We start from the raw sequence: 12,408 nt of genomic DNA, 5'->3' as shown, positions 1-12,408 counted from the left end.
ACAACAGCTTATTCCCTGTTTTTTATTTAAGTGCAATAAAACTAGTGGGTGTTAGTATTTCGTATCAGTTTCCACATCCTTTCAAGAGTTAATGTTCTTGCCCGAGCGGCACAGGTAATCGGCCCAATTTTGAAATGGGTGGCTTCACTCTGGGCCCTCGAAGGACCGGCTTTTGCTAACATATCCCCAATACTGGGCCGATTAGCTGTGCTGCTGGGGTAGTCGGCCCAATATTGGAAATGGATGGCTTCACTCTGGACCCTCGAAGGACCGGCTTTTGCCAACATATCCCCAATACTGGGCCGATTAGCTGTGCTGCTGGGGTAGTCGGCCCAATATTGGAAATGGATGGCTTCACTCTGGGCCCTCGAAGGACCGGCTTTTGCCAACATATCCCCAATACTGGGCCGATTAGCTGTGCTGCTGGGGTAGCCGCCCCAATATTGGAAATGGATGGCTTCACTCTGGGCCCTCGAAGGACCGGCTTTTGCCAACATATCCCCAATACTGGGCCGATTAGCTGTGCTGCTGGGGTAGTCGGCCCAATATTGGAAATGGATGGCTTCACTCTGGACCCTCTAAGGACCGGCTTTTGCCAACATATCCCCAATACTGGGCCGATTAGCTGTGCTGCTGGGGTAGTCGGCCCAATATTGGAAATGGATGGCTTCACTCTGGGCCCTCGAAGGACCGGCTTTTGCCAACATATCCCCAATACTGGGCCGATTAGCTGTGCTGCTGGGGTAGTCGGCCCAATATTGGAAATGGATGGCTTCACTCTGGGCCCTCGAAGGACCGGCTTTTGCCAACATATCCCCAATACTGGGCCGATTAGCTGTGCTGCTGGGGTAGTCGGCCCAATATTGGAAATGGATGGCTTCACTCTGGGCCCTCGAAGGACCGGCTTTTGCCAACATATCCCCAATACTAGGCCTATTAGCTGTGCTGCTGTGGTGCTGTCACATTCGGACTGTGTTTGCAGGCGAAGGGAGAAAAACTGAACCATGCAGCTCTTTCGGCCTACCCGAACAGCCATGCTTTGAGTGCAATCCGAGGTGTTCCCTCAGCCTCCTCAGATCTTTCATTAGACGCCTGTAGTTGCCCGTTTCGTATTCTAAATGCGATTTCACTGAATGAAAAAAAAAGCATCGTTGGTGAAGCGCCCAGAGAGACGGGTAATCGGTCAATCTACAGATTAGCTGCAAATTACGTTGCTGCTGGGAAGCGTATCGTCGATGACTTTAATAGCCACCTAAACGCTTTCACCACGTACAAGGCTAAATTTACTGACTCACAACCAGGAATAAAAGCAATGGTAGGAGGTTACTGTCTTTCAGTTTTAATGCCAGAGATTTCCAGTCGGATTTGGAAATTGACTACTTCTGGTAAACTTTGTTTGGTGGCAGCGAACGCCAAGAAGGAAAAGGAAGGAGGCAGACATTTGACCCAGTGCTGTGGGGAGGCGTTCATTGTTCGGTTTAGGAATGCGGAGGGGCGGAAGAGGGAGAGGAGCCACTGTGGACGCTCAAAGCATCATAGGCCGGTGAGCTACTTGGTGCGGGACAGTCGGATTTTTTCGGGAACATGGAGGGGCACTACTGAGGCGTTTCATTCCGAGAACACGGTTCGTGTGTGCGCAGACGACTTTGGCGCGAACGCAGTGTGCAAAAACCATAGTAGTGAAACCGCAACAGAACACGACGCCAATAAAATGTTTCTCTTTTCCGAAACGTCATTAAGAAATCCTCATAAAGTGTTTAAGCAACAACATTTTTTTAACATATTTCCTTTTAAAAGGCGCCTGTTAAGCCAGAATTATTACTTTTTGTAGTGTTCAATACTTGGCCCATGGGATAGCTAGCCATCTCTTATTTTGGGCAAACTTTGCATTTACATGCTTTTCTGCTCGTTTGTTGCAATTTATATACAGGATATTGAGTGTTAGGGCGTTCTTAATTATCGAACAGCGTTTATTTTCATTATTTTTTGGCCATAAGTTGTGGCTCTGCAGTCGGTAGCCCACCGGCCAATGATGCTCTAGACCAGTAACGTTGAAGGCCCCGCTCGGCGGAAAGCCCTAACTGGTCAAGAGGGTAGTGACGTAGAAAAGCAGTTTCGCTGAATAGAATTCAAATCAAATCAAATCAAATATTTATTTCAGCATCGCAAAAATGCTGAGGGTCGTGGACAAAAAGCCTCTTTTTGGGCTTGACTAGGCCCACGGCCCTTTTGTACATGGCAGGATGGCGTACAGCAAGAGAAAATTGTTCTAAAGTTGTACACAGCTCTCAGAAAAAAAAAAAGAAAAAAGAAAAAGGAAGACAAATGAAAGTTCACAGAAGGTAAGCGACTTGGTACAGTTATTAGGAATATAAATACAGGCATGCATGAAACAAATCTACTATGAAGGCAATTCTGAATAGCATAGAATATAGCATGAAATCTCAACAAGAGAATGACTGCAATAAAAACTAAACAATGACTAAAGAAATAGAAAATTCGTAACAAAAATAAAACCGAAAAAAAGGAACTTTTACCTACATTTGTTTAAGTATGAGGGAAGGAGATGACGCAACATTTGAAGTCCATAATTTGTTCGTGAGTATGGAATTTCCCAGGTTTCAGCTTGTCGTGTAATATGAATACTAGTTTTTAGCTTTAGGTTTGCAATCTTAACTAATGCGGTATTATTCTTTTTTATGCCAGCTTCATAGCGCCTGAACAAGTTAGCATCGTACATGTCCGGCATAGGAAGTAAGTTTAAGTCAGCAAAAAGTGGTTGTGTGTGACTGTCAAATGGAGTGTTCATGATGGCGCGAATTGCTTTCTTTTGAGGAATGTAGAGTTTATTTTTATTTGAAACAGTAGTAGTGCCTCATACCAGAATACCAGACATGCGAGAAACCTTTGTAGCAACTGATTCCACTTGCAAGTTCCATGACATGTGTTCATCGCACTTGACTGCAGGCACGATGTCAATTACTGAATCATTCAGCTTTAAAGCAGGTAACTTGCCCAATATACGGTTTTTTGATCTGAAGAAAACAGCTTTAGTTTTTTTGTATTTATATTTAGTGAATTTGAACAACTCCAGGATGATAATTCTACGAGTGCTTGGTTGGCGTCTTTAATTATGTCAGCGGGGTTTGATCCGGTAAGAAGCATGGTGGTGTCGTCAGCATACATGACAAACTTTACTACACTGCTAATGTTGATGAGGTCATTACTGTAAATGAAAAATAATAGGGGCCCCAGGATACTTCCTTGTGGTGCACCTGCAGTAATCAACTTCAAATCAGAATTTTTATTATTAATGACCACCATCTGTTTACGGTTCTGCAGGTAAGACTTCAGCAGTTGTAGAAAAGTGCCACGAAAGCCATAGTGACCTAGTTTTTCCAAAAGAGTGATGTGATTAATATGGTCAAATGCTTTAGAGTAATCAATAAATACACCTAATGTGCACAATTGTTTCTCAAATGAATCTAGAATAATTTCCTTTTGTGTTAAAAGAGCAGTTTCTGTCGACAAGCCTTTTAAAAAACCAAACTGAGCGCTAGTAATGATAGTATGTTTTGTCACGAAAGATATCATCCGGCAGTGTATTAGTTTTTATAAGCCCTTTGAGAAAACCGGGAGTATTGAGATCGGCCTGTAATTCGAAAGATCATTTATATCCCCACCTTGGTGTAAAACTGCGACTTTTGCAATTTTAAGTTTCGTTGGAAAGATCCCGCAGCAGATGATAAGATTAAACAGATGTTGTAGTACAGAACAAATTATATCTAACACCTGTTTTACTGGTGTAATCTGTAGACCGTATGCATCGCAACAGTTGCTGTTTTTTATAGACGCAAAAACGCTGCGTACTTCGTTTGCCGTAGTGGGAGGACATGGCCAAGCGGAATCGAACCGCTAATCTTCGCGTCCGGAGCCGGGCACGCTTCCTCTACAACACTGAGCAGCGTTGACGTCACGGGCACACTTCCGGTAGCCGTGACAATCGTCTGCTCGTGCCGCCGCGCGACCCCCTCGGCAAAGCGTGAGCCAGCTAGGCATTGCCTTCGCGCAAATGGTTTCAATCCTGCCGTCTCTTTCTGTCGGGAGTTCGGGAACCACTCGCGATAATCCATGAAGGCGAAGAGAGACCGGAGAGACGCTGCCGACTCTGCTGCTGAGGTGCTGGGTTCGACAACCGGAAGTCGCCAACCGAACGTCAGCGAATGACGTATTCATGGGCGGAGCCCAGTCACAGAGCTGTTTTCTTTATCTTTTTCTGGTGCCCCGCGTGTAAGATTTGAGGAGGGAGAGGAAGAGAGTAATTTTTAATCGTCGTTGTTATTGATGCTAGCTCAAAAATTCTTGCGCTGGGGTGACGAGTGATGAAATGCCTATCTCTCGTCTATTTTACGTAACCTCAATTAATTTATTGCATAGTCCCTTTAAAGGACGGTTGATGTACTAGAGATAAGCGGAGAACCATACACACGTAAGCTGTGCGGCTGTTGTGAATTAATCGTCCGTTACCCTCTTAACAGTTATAATTTCACTCAAGAATGCCTTGATTTGGAAAGGAACAAATACTGCTTAGTGAACGGAATACTCACAATAGTTTCGTCCGCGCTTCTCGTACCAGTTCGGCGACTGATGCGGGGGGGTCGAGGCCACATATCCGAGGTCTGTTAGAAAAGTATCCGACCTTTTGCCGAAGAAAACAAACTGGCATAAGTGGAGCGTTGGAAACGTAATCACCTTCAAAGTAGTCTCCTTGGGACTCCACACACTTCTCCCAGTGGTGCTGCCATTGTTGGAAGTATTCCGCAAAGGCCCCTTTCGGAATGGAGTTTAGCTCAGCTGTCGTTGCAGCTATATAATGTCCTCTCTTGTCTGAAATCGTGCTCCTTTCAATGGCCTCTTGATTTTGGGAAACAGCCAGAAGTCGCAGGAGGCCATATCAGGAGAGTAAGGAGTCTGTTGAACTACAGCAGTCTAGTTTTTCGCGAGAAAAGTGTGAATTTAGTACGAGGAATGTGCAGGAGCATTGTCATGATGGATGCGCCAATTTCCTATTGACCTCAACTTCGGTCTCTTGCGCCGCACAGCACCACGCAGGCGACGGAGGACATCCCTGTAGTATTCTTTTGGTCAATTTTTAATTTGTGGGGTGCGTACGCGTGGTGTGCCACACAGAGGGAGTCAAAGAAAACAGTCAGCATCACTCTGACATTGCTGCGCACTTGGCGGGCCTTCTTTGGTCTTGGTGACGTGGAATGCTGCCATTGTGACTACTGGGATTTGGTTTCCGGATCGTACCTGTACACCGAAGACTCGTCACCAGCGATTATGGTGTTGATGAAGTCGGGGTCACTATTTTTGGAATCCAGCATATCCTGTGAGACTTCAACACGAAGCTGCTTTTGCTCCACCGTGAGCAGCTTCGGCGCGAATTTCGCCGCATCTTTCTCCATGGCCAAATTTTCGGTGGTAATGGAATGTTCAGGAAAATTGGTGATGTCCACCTCTTCCACAATTTCTCGGATAGTCACACGGTGGTCCTGCGTCACCACAGCGTTCCCTTCGGAAATGACCTGGTCATTTCGGCATGTTGATGGCCGACCGGACCGTGGCTCTCTCTGCACCGATGTGCGGCCGTCTTTAAACCAATTGTACCACTGGTTAATCTGTGTGCTGCTCATAGAATTGTCACCGAAAGCCGTCTGAATATTCCGAATGGTTTCCACTTGGTTGTCGCCCAGTTTCTGGCAAAATTTGATGCAGTAGCGCTGCTCCTGTCGCTGCGCCATTTTCCTTGCAATAAAAAACCGACGAGAGCACTGCGCACTGCCTCACTCAAACGCTGCGTGCCAGTGACTGACGCTATCGGCAGGCGGGAAAAAATTTGTGCATGCGCACGAAGGTTCAAGGTAGGGCGGTCCAAGCGTGCTTGTTTCAAATCCATGAGGTGTTCATAAAAAAAAATAAAGTCGGATACTTTTCTAACAGACCTCGTATAAAGCAAAAATGGAGGTATAACCGGATACCTTTCTCTTCAAGGAGATTAGGTGCACATTACCGTTGCATTTGAGTACCCACTTGACTGTGCGATATTATCCGTGTATTTTAGCGCTATCGCGGGCTTCGTGTGCATTCAAGTATTTTATCAGCTCCTCGTGTTCCACGACATCGATATGATTCATTCCACTGAATGATTAATTAGTTAATTAATTATAGGCAAAAATGGCGAAATTGCGTCGATATAGCCACGGGAACGGTGTGACGTCACATCCACCGGAAGTCGTCACGGCATAGTAAAAATTGTCACAGAATGGTCGGAAAAACGTCGGATTTGTGTCAAATTAAAGGGAAAAATACGTAATTAAGCATAATTAACACTTAAGATCTCCCCGAAAGATGTATAATTTGCGTATCGATATAGCCAGGGGAACGGTGTGACGTCATATTCACCGGAAGTAGTCATGGCATAGTGTCCTCGGCTTTCACCCCTCAACACCTCGGTTTCCAAAGTGTCCTCGCAATTTTTGTCTTGTGCTGCGCATGTCAAACAGCGCTATTGCCATAAATGTGCAACAGAGCGCGCCGTTTCAGATTAGGTCTGCCAAGCCGATATTCTCACAGAACTGAAGTGCAAGCATGGTGTGAGAACCAAAATAAAGAGGCGAGCACTGCGCCTAGCCTCGCAGTGTTTAAAGTTGAGCTGCCTCGCGGCCAAGTCAGCGGCTGGTGTCCCAAAGGGTGAAGCACACGTGTCTCGTACCTTCTCAGGGTATTCGTTCCTGACAGTACGTGATTACTTCTGCACGGATGTCATATCAAAACAGCTAAAGCATACCCCTCGTAGTTGACATTGGCGAACATCGGTCCAGTGTTCCGCTTCGTTTCGCAATGCTTATAGAGCGTTCAGTACTTTCAGCATGTCACAAATTGTCCGATTTACCTCGACGTACACGTCTAAACTATGTGATCGCTACCTTGTGAAATGAATTGGTTGGTTGGTTGGCCTCAAATAAATGGCACGTACCCACTACGGGGGAGTGGCCAAGATACAGGCGGTGAATTGATGGAAAGAGGAGAATTTATAGAGGGAAGAGAATAGTAATAGGGTATAGGCTGACAGAATGGACGAATTTCCTGCTCAGTCATGCTTCGTCGTTGTCAATCGTCAGCTCCACAGAGCACGCGTTACTAAAGAGCTTTTCACCTTTACATAAGTTCACTTTCAGAAATACTTTTCAAGCTGGCCGATCTTTTTGAAGCCGCAGATGCAGTGCATGATCTTTGCACGTACACGGAAGAGAGAAAGGGATCGCGGCAGCCAAAAGGAGAAAGCGCGCAATGGGTATCCCCAGTTTCCCTTTTTCCGCCACAGATGGCACTACCCGTCAGGAGCAGTTACTGTATAAGCGCCTACGCTTACGCGCGCGTTTTTTTTTTTCCTGCGCTCTTCCAGTCCCCGTGATGTCCAAAGTTGGAATAATTCCGGATAGGGCCCCATGCAAAAGGCGAAGGTAGGTAGGGACGTCGGGAAAAATCTCGTGATTTCCCCCTTGCCTAAAAACATTCACCCGGAGCGCAACAAAGACAAGAATGAGCCAAAACAAGCTGAAGCACTAAAAATTGGATTCAGCAAAATTTCAAAAGACGAGAGGCCTATGATATAGATGCGGCAGGAATGGCTGCCTGGGGATCTCTAACGTGCGCTGACATCGCACAGCACACGGGGCCTTTTGTTTTTCACCTCCATCGAAACGCGGCCTCCGCGGTCGCACTCAGATCAGATTTTATGCGAAGCATACTAGCCGCACAACCGAGCTCTTCCTTGCTGCGCCGCGCGCAGCCGCGTAGCTACCACTTGACCTACATCGGCGCACCACGTGATATGACGTCACAACAGCTGTGAAAGCTGGGGCTCAACTCGTGCGCTCGCTTGCGGACGCGCAGCCTCCACCGGCGGCCTAACTCCCGCTCCTTCCGCTAGGGGCGCTGGCGTCACAACAGCTGTGAAAGCTGGGGCTCAACTCGTGCGCTCGCTTGCGGACGCGCAGCCTCCGCCGGCGGTATGCTTCGCATCCTAGGCTTAACCATAAGCTAAGCCAGGCCATTTTTTGACAAACGCTTCAGTTTTAGGACGTTATTAATGTAATGCACAGTGGGTCTAAGCTATAGTTGGCTTCGCAGCCAGTTGTAAAGCGTTTAATTTCATGTACCACACAAGTAGTTTATTGACTCACCCCAATTCATGGGCGTGATTTGTGTAATTGAAATTGAGTATGCCCGAACTTTTTTAATGGAGTCATCACTCCTCGCGTGTACATCTTTATAAAGCTGCCCATTTTAATTCAAACTTTATGAATTAACAAATACACTTCAGAACAGCGAAATATAAAAGATATAAACAAAAGAGCAAATAAAGTTCAAGTAATATTTAAATAAAAATGGAATAAAAAATTGCTAAACAATATAAAAATTCTGCGCCCCTGCACCCCTGCCCCTTCAAAAAAGTTCCTCAGTAGCTGTCGACAGCATCTACCAGCACCACGCAACTATCCGAGTAGAAGCTGGCACGCTATCCCCCTATCCTTCTCCATTCAGTTCTGTAAACACTCGGATCTCTCTGTTCGTTCAACATTTACCCTAATCAATGACAGTCCATAGTCCGAAACCGTTTGATGAGTAAACCTGGATATTCGTACTAGCTGTCACCTTCTCATTCAGCTTATACAGTGTGGTCCGCTATTAAATGCTTCTCTAAGCTAAACCGGCGAATTGTTCGAGCTCAAATTGCGACAGAAATGGCATTTTCTCGGCAGAATTGTTTAATGCTACATTTCTTTTGGGTACTTGCCAGAATCAATGCAATTAAAAGCAATTAAAAAGATACAATTTAAAGCACTGATTTGTTATGGAAGCGGTTAAACAGTCTTCTTCGAAGTAAAAGCCCAGCTGTACTCACCAGTTTGAGTGTGGGTAATACCATTGTGGCTGACAAACAGCTATCTGATATGCTTAATGACCATTTTATTAGTGTTGGCACCTCAAGCAGTAAACCAGCAATAAGTTCTGTCCCACTTCCTGGACCAAGTGCAGTTAGTAACAGTATGGTGTTTGTTCCCCACAACTGAGACTGAAATCATTGCTGCATTCCAGACAACGAAAAATTCTAAATCACAGGATGTGAACGACATGCAGATTGCCCAGTGAAATATATCCTAGACCTGATTGCACCTGTCCTGAATAAGATATACAACTTAGCTCTGGAGTGCAGCAGTTTTCCCAAGAACGTGCAGATTGCAAAAGCGGTAGCCCTACATAAAGGAGGTGATAAAAATGCCATAAATAACTATTGTCCCATCTCCGTACTACCCATATTTTCAAAAGGTTTGGAGAAAATAATGCACACACGCCTTTACAACTTCTTAAACAAATTCTCACTTATCTCGCCGCACCAGTATGGCTTCCTGAAAAGCAAATCCACAGAATTGGCACTATTAACAGAAAAAAATTTATTATTGACGCTTTTGAACACAAAGAACTTGTATTAGGACTGTATATTGATTTCACGAAAGCATTTGACTGCGTTCATCATGTAACCTTATTGTCTAAGCTGGAGCATTACGGAATACGCGGTAGTGCAAATCGTCTCCTTTCCTCATACCTTCAAAACAGGTGCCAGTATGTCAGCCATAACAATCACAATTCCGACATAAAAACCATCACTTCCGGCGTACCGCAAGGGAGTATTCTTGGACCTCTGCTATTTGTTGTTTATATTAACGACATTTTTTCTCTTCTAAACACAGCTACATGGGTTGGGTACGCGAATGATGCTGCTATGTTTTTCAGAGGGGCACATACTGATGATCTAGTCTGTTCGGCAAATCACGCTTTATCATTAGTTAGAGACTGGTCGCAAAGAAATTACCTGCGGTTGAATGCCAAAAAAACTCAAGCTATTCTTTTCCGTACTAAGAACACAAAGGTAAACATCAAGGGCAAAATTCTTTTAGACTGCGAAGAGGCAAGCATTGTTAATGAAATTAAGACTCTTGGCGTAACATTATCGGAAACTAACTTGGAACAAGCATGTTGATGCGCTTTGCAACAAACTTAATAAGGTTTGCGGGATACTAAATGGACACCACAACTTCTTGCTAACAGCAGTTAGACGCTGAATTTATAACGCACTATTTTTGTCGACACTTAACTACTGCCATTTAGTCTGGTCAACTACATCGAAAGAAAACATACAGAAACTTAAAATCTGCCAGAAACGTGCCTTGCGTGCTATTGCTAATATCCCTTGTCATGCACACACTTCCGATTACTTCTTGCGCTATAAGCTTCTTCCCACGGAATACATTTATCTTTACCGTCTAGCTTGTACATATCGCTCATCGGTATCGGCGTGCAATCACAGCATCCTAAATTTGTTAAACCTTCGCCCCCGCACTTACATTTACAATACACGTCATAATGACACATGGGTGGTGCCTCACTGTCGTACAGAGTACGGTCGCCAGTCCATTTCGTATCATGCTGCTATTCTTCTAAATAGCCTTGCGCTCATCGATACCTACCCGGAAAAATTGTCATTACGAGTGGTACATGCACATTTCCTAGCAGCCAACATCACATGATTGTCTTGTATGATTGCGTTTTGTGTTTTTCTTGGTACCTTTTATTTTTTATTGGTGCTTTTTTGCTGTAAAATGTCTTATAATTTCTGCTACCACTAAAGGTAACGTCTTTTCCAGAATTTTAAAAAAATTTAAAATTATTAAACTGAACGTGTTTTAATTTGAGTGTGCTTGAAATTTTTCTGTTTAAAACCTGATGTGCTCTAGAATGTGTGTATCGAATGTATTTAAAACTGCATGTTCTTTCATTTGGAGTGTTTTTGTTCTGTAGGGTGCAAATTTTAGGTCTGTGAGATGAAGTGTGAAATTGAATCCTGTAAAATCTGTACGAGCACTACTGCTGAACTGTTCATAGAGGAGGCCGGGCTTTTTCAAGCCGCAGTTATGCGGTTTTTACCCGTCACCCCCTTTTCTCCTTGAGAGAGAAAATAAAGACGATTTGATTTGATTTCATTCAATAAAAAATTTACTGAGGTGCACTCAAGTGTCCTTACGTGAGGTGGTGGTAAAAACTTCATTGGATGCACTGGAGTTGGTTTTAGGGAAGAGTGGAAAGTTTCACTGCTTTCTGGCCTGGTAGTCCTTATTCCGAGACACCATTGGCGGTAGCCGCTGCCCGCGCTCTTTGAAGTAGAGCTCTCTGGGAGTGGCTGCAAGTGCTATCGCCAGAGTCCATCCACCTGCTTTCCCTCGCCACCTGCGCCATCTGCTGGGAGCGCCGTACATTGCGAGGGGTGTTTTAGTGGGTACCGCATGATGGTGCTATGACTGCAAGCCAAGCACGGAGGAAATTTACCAGAAACGGAGGAAATTTGGTACTCGCTTGATTGCGACATCTCTAATTAACACGCTAATAATTACTCATGTAGGCCTTGGTACATAACTAGAAGATACGTTTTTAAAAACTGTGCATTCACTAGACGCGCGTTTATTCAGTCTTCTCTGCCACGACACTTCTAGGTTTAAAGCTTAATAAAGCTGATACTGGGAAAATACAGCTGTTGTATACTTTTCTCTTGAGGGATATTGGTGAACTGACATTCGTGATCTAAAAGAACCTGCCATACGCTTCCACCCCACTCTTATTGTAGTTATTTCCCACTCCTGATCCGGATCAGTGGTCATATACCTCCCCTAAGCAGACATATTCCCTTACCACTTCCAGCACCTCACCACCAATTGCGAACTGGTGTTCGATTGCGCGACTGCAGAACATTATTTGGTTTTCTGCACACACTCAAAAGTGCCAGAATATTATTGCTACGAGTGAAACAAGTATGTACTGCATATTTCCAGTTCAGTCGCATTATTCCAGTCGACACGCCACCGCATACAAACCACGCCACACGCATAGCGAACTGTACGCGATTGGTGCGTGGGACCCAACATGTCGCCGCAAGGGAGAAATGGCGGCCCAGGAAGGGACAAAGGGTTTCCCACCCTGAAAGCGGAGGCGCGCGGACATCAAGGCACCCTAACCAAGGCGCTTTAATTTAGTCGCCCGCCCGCTTTAAAGGGAAGGCCGCACTATCCTTATCATGATAACGGGTATTTTTTTCGTCACTCATTGAAATAGGCCTTGGTGTTGCCGACGCATTACTAGCAAGCTGTGCCATTCACTGCACCAATAGTGTGCCTAGATTAACGCAAGTTCAGCAGCCAGTATCAAGCAGAGTGAGCCTGCACTCGCACTCACAGCTTGAACAGGCCTTCCTCCTACATGCAAGACTTCCGGCTTCCCTCATTATTTGGA

This window comes from Amblyomma mixtum, chromosome 1 (assembly GCF_055824585.1).
Source record: "Amblyomma mixtum isolate Tamu chromosome 1, ASM5582458v1, whole genome shotgun sequence".
Classification (NCBI taxonomy): Eukaryota; Metazoa; Arthropoda; class Arachnida; order Ixodida; family Ixodidae; genus Amblyomma; species Amblyomma mixtum.
This window is presented reverse-complemented; position numbering follows the sequence as displayed.